The sequence below is a fragment of the Dasypus novemcinctus genome, chromosome 16 (genome assembly GCF_030445035.2).
Source record: "Dasypus novemcinctus isolate mDasNov1 chromosome 16, mDasNov1.1.hap2, whole genome shotgun sequence".
NCBI lineage: Eukaryota > Metazoa > Chordata > Mammalia > Cingulata > Dasypodidae > Dasypus > Dasypus novemcinctus.
In genome coordinates this window covers 32,561,156-32,584,090 of record NC_080688.1, presented here as the reverse complement: position 1 = coordinate 32,584,090, position 22,935 = coordinate 32,561,156, and the positions used below count along the sequence as shown (strand labels likewise).

Here is a 22,935-nt window from a genome sequence, read left to right as displayed (position 1 = left end):
CACCAGGCGGGTTTCGTCCAAATGTCCCCATAAAACTGACATCTTCCAGTATTGCAGCTCTTTCAAGGACAGACCTTAGCAATAACTTGCTTTAAAGTGTGTTGCTCCCCCCGCCCGCCAAGTTAGAGTTGGGAATTCACTAAGCGGCTGTGGGGAGAGAATGATCCTTAAAGACAAGGGGAAGAATTAATCATCTTTATGTTGAAAAAGATTTCACCATCTTAAAAAAAAAAAAGAGGAAGAGATGCCATGGAGTACACATCAGTTAAAATACAGTACGGTCATTCTATTGTCATCAGGGATGCCTTTGTCAGATAAAGCCAGATATCAGAGTGTGGGCTGGTATGAATGAATGCCTGTTGGGGAACACATGTGATGGTTGAAATTCATTGGTTTTCCCTAAGAATAACTTGTTTGTCTTAGAGACGATTGTCCCAGCAAAGAATAGACAGTAGGTAGATCTGTCCTCGCAAAGCAAAGGGACCGACTGAAACTCTCACTCCAGGAAACCTTATTCCAGAAGATTTAGACAGGCGTTAAGATGTGTGGGGTGGGAGTGGTCCCTGATCCACCCTGCCTGGGCTGCTGGGGGCTGCAAACAGGAAAGGGATCGTTCCTGCCAGGGGAAAAAACAGAATTTATAGATGAGGTCGCCACTTCCTAATAGATGGAGAAACAGACTGAAATTCACTTTGAGTTGGATAAATTGTCAGATTCAGTACTTTAAAAAAAAATTATTGTAACATATATATAACAAAAAAATTCCATTTGAAGTTTTTTTTAAAGGAGGTACTGGGAATTGAACCTGGGACCTTGTACATGGGAAACAGGCACTCAACCACTGAGCCACATGTGCTCCCCTGAACCATTAAGCATATAATTCAGTGGCATGGTTCATATTTACAATTCTGTGCCACCATCACCACTAATCATTACCAAAACAAATTCTGTGCCCATTAAGCATTAAGGCCCAGTGTCCTCTCTCCTTCCCCGCCTTCCAGCTCAGGTCCTGGGAACCTCTGATCTTCTTTCTGAGAGATGTAGTATTTTTTTCTTATTACTTTATCTCTCATCATAAGTAATTCTCAGTAAAGTTTAGACCTCACAGTCTATGAACAACCATCAGTGAAACTACAACGAAGGACTTCTCTGTAAGATTGTTACGTTGCGGTAGAAACATAAAAGTGTTCAACAATGTTTGAGTGGATTTGCTTAAAATTAGAATTGAACTCTTAGGAATGTTTCATTTGGTTTACAAAGGAACTTTGTTTTGTGGTTTGCTATAACCTCAATACTTGTGGCAACAAAGACAAATCAATTTTTTTGGAGGTAAAACTTTTTATTGGAAAGATGGCTTGTTTTTATTTTATCACATATTTTAGCGGAACCAAATGGTAGATTTCCAGTATTTTACCAAAACTCAGTGAAACAGATTCTTGGTCATCACTGGCCAAGGAATCACCTCCGGGTCAGCAGGTTAATGAAAAGCAATTGAACTGTATTTTTGCCACCCAGTGAGAAGAACAACAAAAATTGCTATCAAAAATGGCAGATGTTTCTGTTGTTCTATTAAACAAAATCAAAATCTGTGACCTGGGTAATTTCCTTCACTATTTACCATGTAAACAATTCAAGTGTGTTGTTAGATTTTAAGTACTGTACTAGAATATGAAATTCTAAAAATAAAAACTGTTTTAGCCAGTGAATCTGAAAAACTTGAAATTAGCTTAAGCAGTAATTCAGTCTTGACCTTTTAATGTTTCTTTATCAAAGGAAGAGGAATGCTTCACCTTAATTTACAACTACTAAAATTTTGAGGATTAGGGGATGAATGAAAACAAAGGGACAAACAGCTGTTTAACATTACATGTCTCATTTGTTTTCCATGAATCCAGAAGCCTGAGTTACTTCTCTCAAATCACAGGTATTGCTAGTTCAAGCCTTTTCATTATTGGTTCCTTAGAAGAGCCTGAGACCTGTTAAAGTGAAGCTCACTCTGGAGCTGTTTAGGGGTCATTCCCAGGGGGAGGGAGAACGCCAGGGCTGGCGTTTGAGATGCTGGACCTAGAAAGGCAGTTTTGCAGCTGGTCACAGTTGAGCATGTGGGAGTGGCGCATAGGAGTCCAGCGGGGCCTTGAGGTAATTAGAGTAGAGCTGAGAGTTCTTCCGGGGAAGGGAAGGAGGAAGAGGATCCAGGCAAGAGGGAAGGGCAAAGCAAAACTGAGGAGGGAGATCCATGTTAGTAGACCCCAGAAGAAGTCCAGGAGGCTGAGGGCTGTAGAACATCCGGGGATTCAGTTGCTTACGCAGACCTGCTCTTAGGTGAGTGGGGACAGGCACTGTGATTTGTGCGAGATTAAGGGGGCCGTCGTGAGGAAACCCAGTTACCCAGGAGTCAAATATGGTGCTAAGGCTCTGGTAGGAAAGGGACGGAAAGGGTGCAGTCAGTGGTTGAGTGCCTGCTTTGCATGTACAACGTCCCGGGTTCAATCCCTGGTACCTCCTTAAAAAAAAAAAAAAAGGAGTTTGATCGTATCCAAACAGATAAAGACTTAAAAGGGAGAGAGAATGGCTTGTATCTGGACAGAAGTGAGGAAGCCAGAGAAGCGGGAGAGACTGATTATACTCAGAGACTGAGTGGGGAAATCAGCATGGGCACAAGTGGTTCTTTGGAGGCGGTCAGTGCAAGTAGAGGGGAGGACTTCTCTCTGTGCCTGTGGCAATATCAAGGGCACTCGCCTCCACCTGCCGCAGAGCCTATCCCCAGGCGCAGCAGGTGCAGGTTTCAGAAGGAGCCCCACTGTACTCTGTGTGTCCGTCGAGCTCTAGATTCCAGACTGGGAATTTGTTCATTGTTATGTGAAACTAGGGCCAGAGAGTGTTTTTATATGACACATGGACTTTTTAAATGGTCACTTTTCTGAAGCTATGAAATACCTTCTCTGTGCCAGTACTGGATTAGGGCCTGTTCATTCCAGTTTTAGTTCTTGCAACAAGTCTTCAGGTTGAATATTGTCTCTGATCACTAGTGAGGCAGCTGACACGTTCCCTTGGGCACACGACTGCTAAGTGGTCGAGCTGCAGCTTTTGTGGAACTGCCTTATGTCCCTGTGGCCATAGAGAATGCTTTTGTCCCCTGCATTTGCTTGTCTTCTTAATCTCTTTGCTTTAGTGTGTGCCTCCAGTAGCTCGCACAATACACAACTATTGAGAAAACGTACACTCTTTCATGAAAGGTAATTCTCATGCATAAAAATGGTTTGAGAACTGTGTGTGTGCGCGTGCTTAAACCTCTTTATTCTGGGTCAATTTACAGCGCAGCGGACGCTGTCACCTTTCGCGCTGTCTGCTATGGTACACAGCTTGTTTATTTTAATAAAACACTGGCAGAGTTGACTATTTAGTATGCTAGGCCAATTTAGAGGGGGATAGACTTGTGGGGTGTAAGTGCATGGGCCAGTCAGCTTGAGCGCTTCAGGACATCCATCCGTGCACGCTTGAGAGCAGCCACCACCAGGACACTTGTCCCAAGGGGATGGTCTTAAAAAGTGGGCTTCTAGAAAAACAACTCAAAGCCCCCACCCACCCTTATGATTGTATTAATACCATTTTTGTATGCAGAGAATTGTACATTAAAAGTTATTAATTTTCCTATGAGGATTTTCCATCACTTAGAAAATTAGGATTCTCTTTATATATGCTTTTATTTATTTTTTTATAGGAGGTACATGGGAAGCAGGCGCTGAACCACTGAGCTTCATCCGCTCCCCTCTATGTATACATTTGACTTTAGCATTAGAATAGTTCTAATTAGATTATGTTCCCCAAGGCGTCTGTTCTCCCTATTCGTGATTTGGGGAGGCTCATTACTTCTGGGAGTCACTGTGCCCTTATTTGGTTCTCAAGCCCGAGAAAGCCCCTGCGTCCTCCCAGCACCTGCCATGCGCACAGGTGTGCAACACACTTGGCCTCCGCTGTGCCTGGCATTTCAGCTCCAACTCCATGGGTCTCCGCTCATCTGCCAACCCCAAGCTCCCAGTTCCAGGTTGAGTGAACTGAGAAATGAACAGCTAGTGAGCGAGTAACCTCATGTGCTTTACCTCATCTGAGAGCCTGGTTCAGAGGAGGCGGCGCTCGAGTCCTGGCTAGGTGTGGCAGAGCGGGAATCTGAACCTAAAGCTCCCCTAGGCTTAAAAAAATGGTTTTGGCTCTGACTCACTTCTTACCTCCCCAAGCTATTTATGGCTCCTCCTAAGGACGGTCTATTTTTACCTTGACCCAGGCTCAAAGAGGACCTGACTGGCCCTTCCAAATCCTAAAGATACCCATGCATCAAGGGGGAGGCTTCTCTGTGAGATGTGGGTGCAGCTTTAATACCTCTGGGTGCTGTAGCTGATCCCCAGAGAAACCGCACCGCGAGGAGAATTGGAAGTGGTGCTGTGGTTACTATTCTGTTTTTAAAAATAAACTTTCATTAGCACTTGAGGACATGGGTATGCTTTGTAAACAGTACATAGATCGAAGAAAACAATGTCTGTCTTAAAAGTATATGTAAGTAGGTTAATTTGCACTTAACAGTGAAAAAGTCTAATAAGCACACACTTAATCTGAAAATGGCAAAGAAGTACAATCCCCCGGCTTATCATTAGCTGATTTCAGCCCATTGATCTTGCTATTTACTGCTACAAAGTGTGAGCCTTAGGGAGCTAATGAGGGGAGCCAGGGGTGCATTTGAAAAATATTTCCCCCCTAGGAAAGACCACTGTTACCAGCAAATCCCTGGGTGCTGCCACATAGGATGTGGGCACAGTGATTTGAAGGGGAGTGCCCCATTTTTCCTTTTCAACCAAATCTTAAATAATACATTGCAATTAAAAACCATTCTGGTTCTTCAGTACTGTGACCAATGTCACCTGGCTTTAACACTTATCTATTTATATCAACTTTTAACAAGCTACAGTTGAAAGATGTGTGGAGAACTGAATTAAGAGACACGGTTTCCCCAGCAGCCCACTTCCCAGCTCAGACTTGTTCACGCTGACCCGTGTGATTTTAATTGGAGGGAAGGATCTGATTTTTCCTGGATCACTGGTTATTAACTGGGCAATCGCTGAGACTTGGCTGTTTTTAAAGGTCCGTTTGTCTCTTAGAAGCAGAGACTGACCCAGAGCTCCACAGAAATCTGACCGTGCCTCGAAGCCAAGTTAACTCTCCCGAGACTGGGGAGTCTATGAACTCGTTCCCCAGTGAACAGGATCTCACAGATATTAAGATAGAATTAGAATGTCACTTCATGTGTTTTGTTTTCTTTCCATTATATTGAAATTTGGTGATTTGTCTTTTGCCGCCTTTGAAAATTCCTGGAAGGATTTAAAGCAGTGACTTGGAGAGCTCCTGTTTAGAGTCTGATAATGCGGCCTGTTCCATGTTTTAACATATAACAACATTGGTGCAATTCATGGCTTTAGGGAAGAATGCTCATGCACAGACCTTCAAAACATGTCTGTTTTATACAAACTTATTTTGGGGTAGATTTAGTTGACTTTATTAGCCCCCCAGCCCTAATCAAGAAGTGGTTTTAATTTTCCTTTTGTTTGAAAAAGTTCACTATGAAAGATTATGAATAAACACGCACACACAGAGAGACAGGGGACCCCAGCATACACACGCCCTGTATGTGAGCAGGGAGCCGGACACCTAGTCTCAGGATCACCCTAACAGAAAATGCCTTGTGTCCGCTAATTCCCAAGCAGGCTTGATGGGGTCTGAGGAGGAAGAGGTAAGGAAAAGCACCTGCAGATGTGAACAGGGAGGGGACAGAGGCGCAGCAGCTGCTTGTAGACTCGAAAGGAGCATGCGGCTGTATGGTGGATGTTTATCATTTAATCCTGGTTTTCCCGTGGGTCCAAGGGTTGTTTTTTTTTTTTACCCTTTGAGGTAATTTATAATTCCATGGTAATAAAGCCAAATCTCTTAAAATGTCCTTGCATTGAGGAGGTTTTCTGGTTAACCATAAACATTGTTGGATCTAGAGATTGCCATCTGCAGAGCAGGGAGAGCTGCTGTCTGGGCCATGGGCTGGCCTTGGAGAGATGCTGGAAACTGAGCGACCTGGTATTTGTTTTGTTTTGTTTGAGGTATTGGGGCCAGGGATTGAACCCGGGACCTCATAAGCAGGAAGCCGTCACTCAACCACTGAGCCACATCAACTCTCCTGAGATAGTTTTTTCATTTATTTGTTTGCTTATTGTTTGTTTTTAGGAGACACTGGGAACCAAAACAGGGATCTCCCGTGTGGGAAGCAGGCGCTCAACTGCTCGAGCCACATTCGCTCCTGGGATTCTTTCTGTGGGGTATTGGGAAGGATCGACCACCTTGGAATTGAGGCTTTATGGCATATACCAGGGGCTGACTTGGGTGAGACTATCTCCCTGGCATGCATCACTGTAACGAGACGCCCTCAGTCCAGTCATTTTATCTGTCACCATTACAGCAATCCTATGGGGTCATTATCCCCATTTTATAGGAGGGGATCAGAGAGGTTACATAAATTGCCCAGTTATCTAGTTAGGAAGGGGCAGGGTCTAGATGCAAATCCCACGCTGTGCATTCCATGCCTCAGGAATCCCTTGCTCTGTGGGAACGGTCCACGGTAGGCGCTCCCAGAGGATGTGGCTCTGGAGGGGTGAGGAGGAAGGAGGTGAGGGCCTGATGTTCCTTAGAGCCCCTTGACCCTGAGTCAGTCACGTCTGGGTGGACGGCTGGTAGAAGACGGCACTATCTCCTCCTCACTGGACTAGGCATTGCTTGCTTTCATTTGTCATTTCTGCTTCGCGGCGGTAATTGCAGTCATGTGCCCTCCCACTCTGCTTACAAGTACCACTGACTGCTGTTTAGTACTGGGGGCCTTTGGCGGTGCCCTGTCTGTGGAGCGAGGAGCTCCCGGGGACCCCATCTGTTGGGTGGGGCGGTTTCTCCGTATTTGCTTTGCTGCTCAGCTCACGGCTGAGCCTCCAGAGGGCCTGGAGGGGTCCATCTCTGATGCCACAAACAGCCTCTGACTTAGCAGCAGCCAGACCCTTGCACCCCCTTCTTTGCCTGTGTCCTAGCTCTGTGGAACTTTTCCTATAGGAGCTGTAAAGAAACAAAATCTCATCAGGTGGGGGAGGGCAGGACAAAGCTGTGCTGCAGTGATAACACAGCCTAGGAATTTGCAGCAGGTGTTACTGCTAAGTGTTGAGTTCCAGGACAGCTCTAATTCTGTTCAGATTCCAACAGTCGTGCAGATGGCAGGAAAACTGTGAGGGAACCAGCTCTGAAGGAAAAAGCAGTAGTTGAAAAAAAAAAACAACACTCATGAAGGCTTATGTCTTTTGGAGCTAAATTATGAATTAAAAAATTTTAAAATGTTTCCCACATCTCCAGGAGCAGAAATCCCTTCCATTAATAAAGGATGATTTATATGTTTGACTTGGGGGGAAATTTTTTGACGTCAGGTTTTAAACAAAAATGCTATGATCCGTTGGTACCGGTACCAAAGGCAATTTGAGTCAATTGAGGTAGCATGAGCTGGTGTCGACAACTTTTGCAAGGGAGATCTTCTATCGCAGTGCCCAAACCGGGCTCCAAAGCACATACCACCTGTGTTAAATTTCCTTCTTTGGCTTTTTCCATCCTGAGGCCCTTTCAGGCTGTATCTTGTACAGCTTCCCTAGAATCCTCAGACCTTCCTTTCAAGTTTCTTTTTTTTTTCTTTTGCTCATTTCTACTTTCCGTGTTCATAGCAGATTTTTGCTAAGTTATAGCCTGTCACTGTGTTTGTAGAATCCTTCAGTATTTGCAGAATATTTCCACATCTCTTTTATTCTCATCACAAGCTCAGGCAAGAGATAGGTATGGCAAAGACTAGGATCTTGGAAAAAGAACTTTATACTTATGGGCTACATTTTCCACCTTGCTTATTTTGGAGAAATATTAATAGGATTCAAATAGAGGTTATCTTACGAAAACATTTTGTTTCTTGTTGATACTTGTTGTATCCGCATTACTTTGTCTTCCTTCGCTGATCTCTTGTTCCAACCCCACAGGCACTTGAATTAAAATTCTGAGGTCACTGAAAAAGGCGTGGTGGATGGGAACGGGTTGTCAAAAATGGATCTAATTGCTCTGCGGTCTTGGGGGAAGCGGCCCCTGTGGTAGCTCCATTTAAGCAATGTGGGGGGGAGAACTTGTTCTAGAAGAGGAGACGGGAAACTCAGCTCTGGCCTGAACTTGACCGCACCCAGCGGTGGAAGTCCAGGCACATCACGTGACCTCTCCAAGGCACATTTTCCTCATCTCTGTGATCCAGGGCTGTGGGGAGGCCCAAACTGAATAAAGTAGCTTTCAGACACGGATGTAAGTTATACTTAGCAGGATTGTGAAGTGAGCACTCTTCTCATTTGCTTGCAGTTGCCTCACAGGTCGTCTTTGAATGGGAAGACTTCAAATTTGAAGTAAATATTTACTGACACCTTAGAGAAAGACTTATGTTCTTAAGAATAAAATAACTAAATTCAGTGATCCAGGAAATAATTAAAATGAAATAACTAAAATCAGCTTTTAAACCTTAAACTCTTAGAGATTGCTTTAGAAGCAAAGTCAGAGTAAGATTTCTTTAGGGAGTGTAGGAAAATGGTTGCCCAAAGTAACTCTTTACTGCAGGACCTGCAGATGTTTGAGTGTCAATAGCTCCATTATGCCAATGAGATGATCGGTGTGGATCAATAAAGAGAGGCTGGCAGGATGTTGCATGCTGTTGTAGTGGTGGTTGGTAGTCTCCCAGCCAGCCCCTAACACATTGCTTTAATTCTTCACTTCTAGGGAAAAAAATTCTCCTCTTCATGTGGACAACATCAAGATCCCACTAATTCTTATTGGATATAAATAATGCAGGGGATACTGCACAGAACAGCCACACAGGGTTTTACAGACTGTTTTTTGTGATTGTTGTTTTTAGGAAGTACAGGTGATTGAACCCAGGACCTCATATGTAGGAAGCAGGCACTCAACTCCTGAGCTATATCTACTCCCCAATGAGACCTGTTCTTTTTTTCATTTGTTTGATTTGTTTTTAGGAGGTCCCAGGGTTCAATTCTGTAAGGGAAGCTGGCACTTAACCACTTGAGCTACATCTCTTCCCCTGTATTGTTGTGTGTTTTTTTTAAAACACAAAACTGACAAAATTATGCCAGTGTTCAGATTACTTCCAGACTGCCACCTAAATGTCCTGATTTATTGTTGTTTACATGACTTTTTTACTACTCAGAATTAACTGCTTCCGTCCTTGATGAAGGGGGTTTCTGGACATGACTTATCTTTACATAGAGAATTTTCCTGGTACAACCCAGAGAAGAATGTAATCGTTTCAATTTTACAGCAATTCATGCCGAAGGGAAACCAGCGAAATGATTAAAACGGAATGCACCAACAAGTTTTCTTCCTTCCTATTTTAAAGTTGTGATGGGTGTGGAAAAAAGTAGGGATGGTTCCAACTGACCAAATTCCTAGTGTGAAAATGCTGTTGGCTGCAAACTTTTCTGGGTGTGTCGTTTAGCAGGACCCAGCTGCTCTTTTTTTTTCCACCTAAGACAAGACGAAAAGATTAGAGAATATGCCTAAAACTTCTTTGTAATATCAGCATTTCAGGATAATACATTTTATTGTGCTTTTATGATAGAACTTCATGTTTGGTTAAAGGAAACATAGTTTAAGGGAAGACTTCTCAAGTTGATCATTTCAATGAAAGGAAATCTGCTATGAGACTTCTCAATTTTTCCTTAAGTTTTCTAACTTTTAAACATTTGTGGTTGTCCAGATTCTGCCTACCATGTAATCTTAATTATATGTTCATTTTTACAGAGACTGGCTCTCAGTCTGATATACAAGTTAATAGATATTTTCATCTTGACGTGCTTTCACTATGTTGTTACATGTTAATGAGACAAGGACATAAAAATCTATTCTAAACCATCTCAGTAAAAACACAGTTTGTTTTTATGCTAACAGGTTTTCCCACGCCACCCTTCTCATAACTTGAAAGAGGACGATGAAAGCTGCATGGTGATTGCAACAGAGTGAGGCTGAGAGTTTCACAATCCAGACCCTTAGCTGGAGAAGACTTGTCAACATTTAAGCTTTTCTCTGGTTTGCATTAGCTTTTTTTTTTTTTTTTTTTTTTAAACATTTTGTTGAAGTATATCACTCATACATAAACATAAACGAGTGTATAGTGAAAGTTGTGAACTTACTAAACAAACATGCATGACATCACACAGGGCTCTTAATACCTCACCCTGCCACCAATACCTAGCACTGTTATGAAACATTTTTAACAAATGATCAATGAACATCCTCAAAATATTGCTGCTAACCAAAGTACCTTACATTTGGTGCATTTTTTAAAATATAATTTTATTACAGAAGTTGTGAACTTACAAAACGATCATGCACATGTGTGGAATTCCCATATAACACCCCCCATCAACACACCACATTGTGGTGGAACATTTGTTACAAATGATGAGATAATATCATCACATTATTACCACTAACCGTGGTCCATGGCATACATTTGGCACACTTTTTCCGTACTCCCCCATTATCAACACAGTACATCTTTGGCATGAATGCATGAATATTACAGTATTGCTGTTAACCACAGTCCGTAGGTCACTCCAGTTTTAATTTCCCCATGCTTCTCCACATTCCCTTCATACTATGATAGTGACATACATCTGCTCTAGCTCACAGAAGGACACTTTTGCCTCTGCACAATCAACTACAATTCTCATCCACCTCTGGGTTCACTGTTGTTGTTCAGTCCCTAGATTATTCTTTAGCTTTCTTTCAATAGAAATTTATATCCCCAGACTACCTCTTCCAGCCACATTCCCATTTATAAACTATCTGTTGCTCACTGTAATGTATCACCGTCAGCTCTATACATTTCTACACTTTAAGAGTAAAGTTAATTAAAACTTCTACATACATGACGCACCAGTAGTCCTCCTCAGCCTTCCTCTTATCTCCTTTAAGAATCCACTACCTACCACCAGGTGGTGGTGGTTTTTTTTTAAGATTTATTTATTTCTTCCTATCCCCTTGTTTGCAATTGCTGTGTCTGTTGTGTGCTGGTCTTCTTTTAGTTAGGAGGCACCGGGAACTGAACCTGGGACCTCCCATGTGGGAGGGAGGCACCTAATCACTTGAGCCACCTCCACTCCCGCTTGTTGTATCTGTGTGTTTTCCTCCCTGTGTCTCACTCCGCATCATCTTTTTGTATCAACCCGCTGTCTTGGTCATCTTCTTTAGGAGGCATCAGGAACTGAACCTGGACCTTCCATGTAGTAGACGGAAGCTCAGTCACTTGAACCACATCCTCTTCCCCCACCAGGTCTTGAAGATGTTTTCCTACATTTTCTTCTAGAAGCTTTATGGTTCTTGCTTTTGTATTTAGGTCTTTGATCCATTTTGAGCTAATTTTTATATAAGGTGGGAGGGAGGGGTCCTCTTTCTTTCTTTTGGCTATTGATATCCAGTGGTCCTAGCACCATTAGTTGAATGGACTGTTCTGCCCAAGCTGGGTAGGTTTGACAGGCTAGTCAAAAATCACTTGACCACGGATGTGAGGTTCTGTTTCTGAACCATCAGTTTGGTTCTATTGGTCTATGTGTCTATCTTTATGCTAATACCATGCTTTTTTCACCACTGTAGCTAGGTAATATGATTTAAAGTCTGGAAGTGAGAGTCCTCCAACTTTGCTTTTCCTTTTTAAGGTGTTTCTGGCTATTTGGGACCCCTTACCCTTCCAAATAAATTTGATAATTGTGTTTTCCATTTGTTTACAAATGCTGGTAGAATTTTTATCAGGATTGCATTGAATCTCATTGAATCTATATATTAATTTGAGTAGAATTGACATCATTTTTTTTTTTTAAGATTTATTTATTTTTCTCCTTCCCTTCCTCCTACCCTGCTGTTTTTGCTGTCTGTGTTATCTTCTTTTCTCATTTCCTCTCCTCTAAGATTCACCAGGATTCCATCCTGGAGACCTCTGAAGGGGAGAGAGGTTCCCTGTCAATTGTGCCACCTCAGTTCCTGGTTTCTGCTGCACTTCACCTTGACTCTCCCCTTGTCTCTCTCTTGATGTGTCATCGTCTTGCTGCCTGACTCAGTTGCACAGGGCACTGGCTCACCACACAGGCACTTGCACAGGCATATTTCTCCTCTTTTTTTTTCACCAGGAGGCCCCAAGTTTCGAACCCAGGTCCTTCCATATGGTAGGGAGAAGCTTTGTCACTTGAGTGACATTTGCTTCCCAGAATTGACATCTTAATGAGAATTAGTCTTCTAATCCATAAGCAAAGAATGTTCTTCCAATTTTTTTTAATTTCTTTTAACAATGCATTGTGGTTTTCTGAATACAAGTGTTTTACATCCTTGTTTAAGTTTATTTCTAAATATTTGATTCTTTTCATCATATGGTAAGTGTAATTTTTTCCTGACTTCCTCCTCAGATTGAGCATTACTAGTGTCTTACTCTGATGTAAGTATAGCTATGCTACTCTGACTTTTTTGTTTTTTTGGTTGCTGCATGCATGGAATATCTTTTTCCAGCCGTTCATTTTCAATATACTGGTATCCTTGGGTCTACAGTGAGTCTCTTGCAGACAGCATATAGATGGCTTATATTTTTTTCTCCATTCCACCAGTCTGTATCTTTTGATTGGGGAGTTTAATTCACTAACATTCAATGTTGTTATTTCCCCCATTTTGATGTTGTTTTTTTTCCTGTCATACCTTATTTTCACCACTCTTTTGAGACTTTTAGTTACTTTTGCTCATCTTCATTTCTAGACTCTCTTTCAAGCCTCTATCCCCTGTCTTTTCAGAGTGTAGCACACCCTTTAGCATTTCCTGCAAGGCTGGTGTCTTTGTTATAAACTCTCTCAGTTTCTGTTTTTTTCTGTGAATATTCTAAACTTGCCCTCATTTTTGAAAGACAATCTTGCCAGGTATAAAATTCTTGGCTGGAAGTTTTTCTCTTGCAGTATCTTAAATATATCATACCATTGCCTTCTTGCTTTCATGGTTTCTGATGAGAAATTGGCTCTTAATTTTATTGGGTATCACTTACATGTTATACATCACTTTTCTCTTGCTGCTCTCAGAATTCTTTGTCTTTGGCATTAGACATTCTGATTAATATGTGTCTTAGAATTGGTCTATTCAGATTTGTTCAGATGGTAGTATGTTGTGCTTCTTGGACACAGATTATCTATGTCCTAAAATGAGGCTGAAAAATTTCTACCATTATTTCTTCAAACATGCCTTCTGCCCCTTTTCTTTCTCTTCTCTTTCTGCAACACCCATGACATGTATGTTTGTACATCTCTTGCTATCATTTAGTTCCCTGAGATCTTGTTCAATTTTTCTATTATTTTCTTCATCTGTTCTTTTGTATGTTCGCTTTCAAAGGGCATGTCTTCAAGCTCGCCAATCCTTTCTTCTGCCTCCTCAAACCTGCTGTTATATGACTCCAGTGTATATTTAATTTCATTTATTGAGCCTTTCATTCCCATAAGATCTATTTTTCTATGTATGTTTTCAAATTCTTCTTTGTGCTTATCCAGTGTCTTCTTAATATCCTTAATCTCTTTAGCCATCTCATTGAATTTAAGGAGATTGGTTTGAACATCTGTGGTTAGTTGTCTCAACTTCTTTATGTCCTCTTGTTCCTTTAACTGGGCCATGTCTTCCTGTTTCTTGGTATGGATTGTAGTTTTGTGTTAGTGTCTTGGTATCTGGCTTACTAGATGTATTTATTATGGGTGAAGTTTCTCTCTTTAATTTAGGCTTTCTTGCCCTTTCTCCCATGCTGGTTGTGTAGTAGAAACCAAGGATGTAGTTGGTGCTTTAAGCTGTGGAGGCTCAAGCTGCTCTCATTGCCCCAGGGACCAATGAAGCTTCTCCCACCTTTCTCCTTTGCCAGGGGTAGAGACAGAGCCACAGCCGTGTGTAATAATCCAAGTCATGCAGGCCAAGACCATCTGTAGTTGCTCAGAGAGACTGATGAAGCTTCACATCCATTCCTCTCCTGCCTGGGGAGGCTATGTAGCTGCAAAAATAGGTAGCAATCTATGGTGTTTGGGTTCAAAATGAGCACAGTTGCCCCAGTAGACTTCCAGCTATTCAGTCTGTGCTGGCCAAATGTACCTGCAATTACCTGGAGAGGCTGGTGCAGGTCTTGCCAGCTTCCTCCCTGACAAAGTTGGGGCTGAATGAAGCCTAGGCCAGGGCTGCAGTCTGATCTGGGTGGAAAGAAGCCTGTCCCTACCATAACTGTGATTTTCAATCCGTTCCTCTCCCCCTCATGCTGGGTGTGGACCCCAAATGGCAGCTACTGGCTTCTTTCAACTTGGACAGGTTCAGAGTTTAGCTGTTCTTACAGTTATACTTTAGCCAGCTGGATTTACTAATTAGTTGCTGAAGTCAGTGGCCAACTATCTCTTTCCCCCCTGTGTTTGGGAAATGGGATCTTCCAACTCCAGCCACAGAATAGCTCCTGAGGCAGCTTGTGCCACCAGAGTAGGATGAGGACCAGCCTCACTGTGGCCTGTAGTTTCCCTGAGAGGCTGGTGCAGGTCCCCCCAGCTTACTCTCTGCTGGAAGCAGGCCTGGGGCTTAGGCTAGGGCTGGAATCCAAACTGGATGGAAACGAGCAGTCCCTACCGTCACTGTGATTTTCTGTCTGCCCTGCTTCCCCTCATGCTGGGGGTGGAGTTAAAATGATGGCTAATGGCCTCTTTCTGACTTCAACAGTTTCAAAATTTAGCTGTTCTTATGATTAGACCTTAGCCAGCCAAATTTACTAATCAGCCGAAGTCAGCACCCATCTCCTCCTTCCCCATTCCTGGGAAATGGAACTTCCAATTCTAGCCATAAAATAGCTCCCAAGGTCACTTGTGCCACCAGTGGAGGATGGGCACATGCCTCCATGGTGTGGTGTGCTCTACTCGGGAATGTTCTCTGCTGATGGGCAGTCTCCTCCTCCCATTCTTTCAAGGATGTTGCAGGATGCTCTTCTGGAGCCCCCAAACAGGCGCTTTAGATAGCTCTGGGTGATTACTAACTGCCCTGTAGCACAAGCTGACTTTAAGAGCTCTTTATTCTGCCGCCATCTTGCTGGTTTTGTGTTAGCTTTTAACCCCAAAAAGCTCACACGCACCAGCTGAATGAAGGTGTTTGGCAGGCCTTGCTTTCAAAAAAATTTTTTATTTCCAAAATCTTGAAGTGGGCCATTCTCTTTGAACATTGTTCAGACCTGGTTGGTGGGTCAGAGTGGCTGGCCTTGGAAGTATTTCTGGTACTTTCAGCCTTTCTAGGACAAGGATGCTGGATCAATACCCCAGCTTGGTCATGAGAAATGATGTGTGCTTTCACCATCCACAATACATTGCAAACTTCCAGCCACTCAAGAGAGATTTGGAAGGCATTCATTCTGTTGCATAATTGCAAAAAACATTGTGCGGGATGAAACAGATTTCCTTCTTGCTGATGATCCAGGAGTTTTGGAAAGCAGAAATACCATTTGTGGTTTGTCTTTTTGAACCAAGTTGCAAGGTCATCTTCTAAACAGTCCTTGTCAGAGAGAATCATGGCTAGACAAAGAATAACCCCAATCAATAGCCACTTTTTGTTTTCTTTTCACATGGTTAGAATCTTTGACATTGTATTAGTCAGCCAAAGAGGTGCTAATGCAAAGTACCAGAAATCTGTTGGCCTTCAGAAAGGGTACTTATTTGGGGTAAAAGCTTACAGTTACAAGGCCATAAAGAGACCAACTCAAGGTTGCTTTCTTACCAGAGTCAATTACCATGTGTTGAAGCAAGATGGTCGCTGATCTCTGCTGGTTCAGCCTTCCCCTCCAGCTTCCTTTCTCTAAGCTGCAGGCTGGCACGGGGCTTGCCTCTCAGGGCTTCCTCTCTCTCCTGGCATAGGGCTCATTTCTTTCCAGGCTTTCTGTATCAGTCTTGGCGCTCTTCCCAATGTCAGCTGTAAGCTATCAGGAGAATGACTCATCTCTCCTTGGGGTTCCAGGATCAAACATGACAGAGTTCTCTCTCTTCCCACGTGTTTTCTTGAGTGTCCATTTATATCAGCCCACCAAGGGGTGAGGACTCAACCTGAGCCAAGCCTTACTGAGTAGCCCAATCAGAAGTCCTTAATTGATTATATCAAGTACACTTAATAGAGACCCCTCACTGAATTTAATACAAATCCAAGGGTATCATACCCAGAGGAAGAGTTTACAGACATAATCTTTCTTTTGTTGAGATTCACAAAAATAATCTCAAACAGTCACAGATATTGTGTGTTTTTACACAAAATGGCAATTTGAAGGCAGTTATTTTTTAAAACCTTATGTTGACTGTCTTCTTTTGTTGGTGAGCTTGCTGGCAAACAACATGTAGCCAGAATGGCCGCTAAGCATACACAATGGCTATCACAAAAGGCACCTTCCTTCTTCCTGGCCAGCTTCCCGCCAGAGAAGCCCGCGCGCGCCAACTTCAAAACTACTTCATCCCATCAAGTTGCTGCTTCATATCATCCCAATCCCCTTAGCCCATCTGTAATTGACACGTCACCTCAAGCCCCCACCCCTGCCTATATAAGCTGTGCCCCTTCCCCAATAAATCAGACCTGCGCCACGAGCCTGTGTCTCCGGGGTGGTTACTGTGTGTTTCCGGGGCCCCGTCATCACTCACAACCCGTTCGAGAAGTTCACGGAGGCGAAAGCCGTCTAGCTAACGGCCCCAGGGGCACGCCCACATTCTTTAATCCTCAATCCCATATCTTTAAAAGTACAAAAATAAATATCAGGCCTGAATTCCCAATAGGTCATGTATATGAAGAACAATCTCTGATACATTAAAAAAAAAAACAACCCACTAATTAAGTCCTCATTTGGAAACTCTGAAAAAAGAGTTAATGATGCTGATTTTGTTAGTTAATTGAGATATACTATTGGATAGTGAAGACTGACCTAGAAATTTGCTTTCACAGCCCCAAAGAGATTTTTAAACTCCCTAATGCAGAGATAGTTTATTATTCAAAAACAGTTTTATGATATATTTATAGTTGGTAAATTATACACACTTAAAACTGTATCATTTAGTGTTTTGACATACATATACACTTGTGAAACCGATGATGTGATAAAGATTGGGAACATGTCTATCACCCCCAGAAGTTTACGCGTGCCCCTTGGTAAGCCCTCCCTTCTGTCTCTCCCTGCACTCCCCCTCCGCAGGCAACCACGGACTTGCTTTCAGTCACTATGGGCTAATTTGCCTTTTCTAGAGTCTCATGTAAATGGAGTCGTACAGTATCATACATTACGTATACTTTTTTTTTTTAACCTGGCTTCTTTGATTCAGCTTAATTATTTTAAGATTCATCCACATGGTACCATATATAAATAGTGAAATACTTTTCATTGCAGAGTAGTATTCCTTTTTATGTATACACCACCATTTGTATATAGTTGTTTTGTCACTGAAGACATGATGAAATGCAAAGGGTAGAAAATCATTTAAATTGACTGTGAAGTTACTTCTCTGATTTTCAGTTTTTAACAACTGAAGCATTAAAGGCAATGATGTACACCATCCCAGAATCCTCAGGATTGGGGAATAATCTATGGACTAAAGTAGACTTGCTGGTATTCTACTATAGATTTACTGTGATTCTACCAATAGAAGAAATTATATCATTGATGTGGAGACTGGAGATTCTGAGGGCAGGGAGAGGGAAAAACAGGTATAATACAGGGACATTTTATGACTTGGGAATTGCCTTTAATTCCATTGCAATGACAGATACAGGCCATTATATATCTTGCCATAACCTACCGATTTGTGTGGGAGAGAATGTAAATTGCAATATAAACTATAGTCCATACTTAGTGGCAATGCTCCAAAAAAGTGTTCAGCAATTGTAATGAATGTAATAAAAATTTAGAAATAAAATGCATTTCTATCCCCACTCTCTCCCAAAAAAGACAATGATGTAGAACACTAGATCAAACCATAATGGAGGGAAAAACCATATTTCATATAGGTAGGCCCATGAAATATGTTGGATTAAGGGTGCATAATTATCATAAGCCATTTTGAACTGGCAGACATCTCAGGATTGAAATAAAATGGATTATTCAAAGACTGTTACTCAGTTTCATTAAAACATTTATGTGCAAGGCCTATGCCTGGCACAGGACTCAGCCTCATGGGGACACAGCAAGGAACCTGACCTCTCTCTTACCCTCCAGAAATTCACGTCCAATAGGTAAAATGAAATATAAGCAGCAATAATTTCAAAATAAAAGGTAGAAATGAAAATTGCAATACAAGATGCAAAAATAGAGTGCTGGGGATATTGAGAAGAGGAGGAAATTAGTTCCAGCCAAGAGGAATCTGAGAACTTGTTTGTAGGTGGTGACATCCTAGCAGAGCTTTGAAGGAAGTTTCTGGTTGAATATGTACAGATGCAAGAGAAGACCAGCTTAAACCAAGAAAGGATGTGAGCAAAGACCCAGGGGGAGGAACGAAATTATGTCCACAGGGAGTAGCAGTGGCTCCATTTGGCAGAGAAAAATGCACAAAGGGAAATAGTGGGAAGGAAGACAGGAAAGGTGGACTGTGGCTCGATTAGTTTCCCAGGGCTGCTGTATCGAATTCCCCAAACTAGGTGGCTTATAACAACAAATGGATTGTGTCAGTTCTACAGCTGAAGTCTGAAATCAAGGTGTCGGCAGGGCCATGTTCTCTCTTTTTAAATTTATTTTTTGTCTTTTTTTTTTTTTTTTAAAGATACATATATTTCAAAAAAATGTTACATTAAAAAGTATGAGGTTCCCACATACCCCAACCCACACACTCCTCCCACATCAACAACCTCTTTCATCATTGTGGCACATTCATTGCATTTGGTGAATACATTTGGAGCACTGCTGCACCACATGGATTATAGTTTACATTGTAGTTTATACTCTTCCCCCAGTCCATTCAGTGGGTTATGACAGGATATATATAATGTCCAGCATCTGACCCTGTAATACCATTTAGGACAACTCCAAATCCAGAAAATGCCAGGACATCACGTCTCTTCTTCCTTCTCCTTGCCCTCAGCAACTACCGTAGCCACTGTTTCCACATCAGTGATACAATTTCTTCCATTGCTAGAGTCACAATAGTTCTATAGTAGAATACTAGTAAGTCCACTCTAATCCATATTTTATTCCTCAGTCCTGTGAACCCTGGAATGGTGATGTCCACTCCACCTCTAAATCGAGAGGGGACTTAGATCCCACATGGCTGATGGATGCGATTCTCCAGCTTACAGTTGTAGGCACTCTTGGTTCCCTGGTGGTTGACCATCCTCACCTCATTGTTAGCTGACCTGGGTAAGTCCAATGAACCGGAGAGGAGGAGCTACAACTCTGCTGAGACTCAGGGCCCAGCTAGCACATGGCCAGCCCAGAAATTCAAGTCTCCTGAGTATACAGCAACCCCAGCACCAATCACAGGTTCAGTGAAAGTGACAGAAGAGAGCCATGCTCTCTTGATAAGCATAGGAGAGAGACCTTCCTTAATGCTTCCAGCTTCTGGGGTTCCCAGCATCCCTTGGCATTCCTTGGTTTCAATCTCTGCCTCTGTCTTCATGTGGCCATCTTCCCTCCATCTGTCCAGATTTTCTCCTCTTATAAGGGCACCCATCATCTTGGATTTAGGGTTCACCCTAATCCAGTATGACTTCATTTTAACCAATGAAGACCCTGTATCCAAACTAGATCACATTCTAAGGGTCCGGGCAGACACGAACTTTGGAAGGATACTTCAACCCAGGTTACCAGGGTTGGGAATTTGGACTTTGTGGTAGTTTGAATCTTTTGTGGACCCCAGAAAATCCTGCCTTAAAGAAAACCCATTCCTGTGCAGGTAAACCTAGTGTAGGTGGGACCTTTTGATTAAATCACTTCAGTTAAAGTTCTTTGATTAGATTGTGCAACCCAGGGTGGGTCTTAATCCTCTTAATGGAATTCTTTGTAATGGAGGAATAAAGAGCTACAGATACAGAAAGAAGGCTGCAGAGACAGAAGTCTACAGAAGTTAAAATCAGTGAAACTGGGGGAGAGAAAAGCTGCAGATGCAGCATCCCAAAGCTGAAAGCCACGAGGCCTGGAGGAGAAGGGAGAGATAAGCAGATTCTGTCATTATGCCCTGCCATGTCCCCAATTGCCCACAGCTACAGCTTGGCGAGAAAGCATCTCTGATGATGCCTTGATTTGGATGCTTTTCACGGCCACAGAATTGTAAACTTTTAACCTAATGAGTTTCCTTTGTAAAAGTCAACCCATTTCTGGTATATTCCTCCCAGCAGGTTTAGCAAACTAAAACAGAACTTATTCAGGCAAATGGGACTCGTGGAAGGTTCAGGAATACATGGGACTGTGCCTTGGAATGTTAATATGACCTCATGTGTGCAGTGGATTGAGTTGGGAAGAAAATGAGGGCGGGCAAGGGGAAGGAAGGAGATTGGAATGGGAGCAGTGGTGTGGAGGGGAAGTAGGGATGAGCTATACTGAACAGGTGACTGCTGGACCCAGGATTTCAGTTCCTCTGGCACCTCAGTGGTACAGTAGCACTGCCTGGCTTCTGAGAACAGATGAGGATTTGACATGGAGGATCTGTTTAATTCTTTGTTCAAGGAATGGGTAAAAAGGACCGTGTGGTGTGAAAGAAGGTGGATTTGATGACTGTTGTTTGGAGATACCATAGGATTGAAGTGAGAGACTGACTATGGGACAGTCAAGACCTCATTCTTCAACTCCAATAATCAAGAATTAACCATAATCCTTCATGTGGGAAGTTGAATCCATGCATATAGAAAGAACCCATGTTTTTAGTCTTTTTCTTTTTGCCTTTTGGTAAGTAAGCTTTCATCTCCATATAGCTCTACAGTTTCCAAGTGCTTTCCTAGCTATTAACTACTTTTATTCTTCAGCTGTTTGGGAGGTAGAAACAAGGCAAAGGTTACAAACTCCAGTTTATATTTGAGGTAACCGAGGATTAGAGAGGTTTTGGGCCTTGTCTGGTGTTTTTATAGCTGGTCCTTGGCAATGTGGGGACGAGGACGGCCTCTCATTCTCTCGTTAGGGATCGTGGAAGTCTACATTGATTCTTCAGACAGTCTCCATGTAAATATGCCTGTTCCATCGTAGATACTGATGGTTCTAGGAAAACCAGAGCACCAAGAACATTTACTGGATGAATGAATTCAAGAGGGAGCAGAGCATTGCACTTTCAACTTGTCTTCCCTCATGTGGTTAAGAATCATTTGCACGGAGTTTAGATTTCGGTTTTCAATCATGGAGACTGTAAATTTGAACTGCTGTCTGTCCATGGCCTGCATTTTTAAAATGGAAATTGCGACGTACACATATGGTCTTCGAAAATAATTGTTCATACTCAGGGAAAATGGAGTGGCTTATAGGTAAAATGAGGGTTTGGGATATAGTGTGTTCCAGTCAAATCCAATCATGCAAAGTAATGATATAAATTGAACTAACTTTTAAAAGTTTACAGAGTAACCTTTAAAAGGATTTTGCTTGGGAAGCGGTCTTGGCCCAGTGGTTAGTGTGCCTGTCTACCACATGAAAGGTCCACAGTTCAAACCCCGGGCCTCCTTGACCCGTGTGGAGCTGGCCCACGTGCAGTGCTGATGCACGCGAGGAATGCCGTGCCATGCAGGGGTGTCCCCCACATAGGGGAGCCCCACACGCAATGAGTGTGCCCCGTAAGGAGAGCTGCCCAGCGCAAAAGAAAGTGCAGCCTGCCCAGGAATGGCGCTGCACACACGGAGAGCTGACACAAGATGATGCAACAAAAGAAACAAATGCAACAAAAAGAAACAAAAAGAAAAGATTCCCATGCCGCTGACAACAACAGAAGTGGACAAAGAAGAAGACGCAGCAAATAGACACAGAGAACAGACAACCAGGGGGGATGGGGAGAGAAGTAAATAAAATAAATCTTTAAAAAAAAAATAAAGAAAGAAAGAAAAGGTTCCTGCCAAGAAGTAAACATACCTGGAGTATCTCTAGGATATATCAAATAGCCTTCATTTTGTGAAGGTTCATGTTATACAGTTACAAAGAATGATTTGGTGGTAATGAGAGGAGACAATGACCAAAGATAAAACTGCTCTATGTAATAGTTAAATACTAAAAATATAGAGAATTAACTTAAAGATTAATTTATGACTTCTTTGAGTATACCATGCTTGCTCGTACATTTTATTTGCAAAAAAAATAGATTGAAGCAAATATTAGTAAAGCCCTTGGGTAGTGAGCAAGCCTAGGTCCATACTTACTAGGAGGGTGGGAACCACCACTTAAACCACAGAGTAGACATTTTATTTAATTAAACAACACAATAATGCAAACGATGTCATTTTTCTTAAGCAATAAATACTTTTTTTAAAAAAGGGAAAGCAGGCCACATATATTTAAATTTAACAGATGTCAGTTTACACCTCAGAAGTCTATATACTTGTCTTACTACCCCCCTGTTGACAAGTACTGCGGAAACCCCAAATTTTCCCTCTGATGGTAACTTGTCCCAGGGCTTGCAGGCCAAAGGCCGCCTGCACACTTGTGCTATCTCAGCACCAGGCTAGGGGGACCTTGGTATAGAACCCAGGTACCCTCAAGGTCCCTGTGACAGCGGGGGGGCCTTCTGTGGATCCCAGAAAGGAACATGTTCTTGGAAGGAATCCATTCCTGTCGGTGTGGGACCCTTTGACTGGCTTGGATTCATTTGGGGGAGGGGTCTC

At 42.5% G+C, this 22,935-nt stretch overlaps 1 protein-coding gene across 1 annotated transcript in view; it reads left to right on the top strand.

Moving 5' to 3' along the window:
• The window catches only part of EMILIN2 (elastin microfibril interfacer 2), a 79,346-nt gene that overhangs the window by 1,273 nt on the left and 55,138 nt on the right, over positions 1 to 22,935 (top strand). The window lies entirely within an intron of this gene.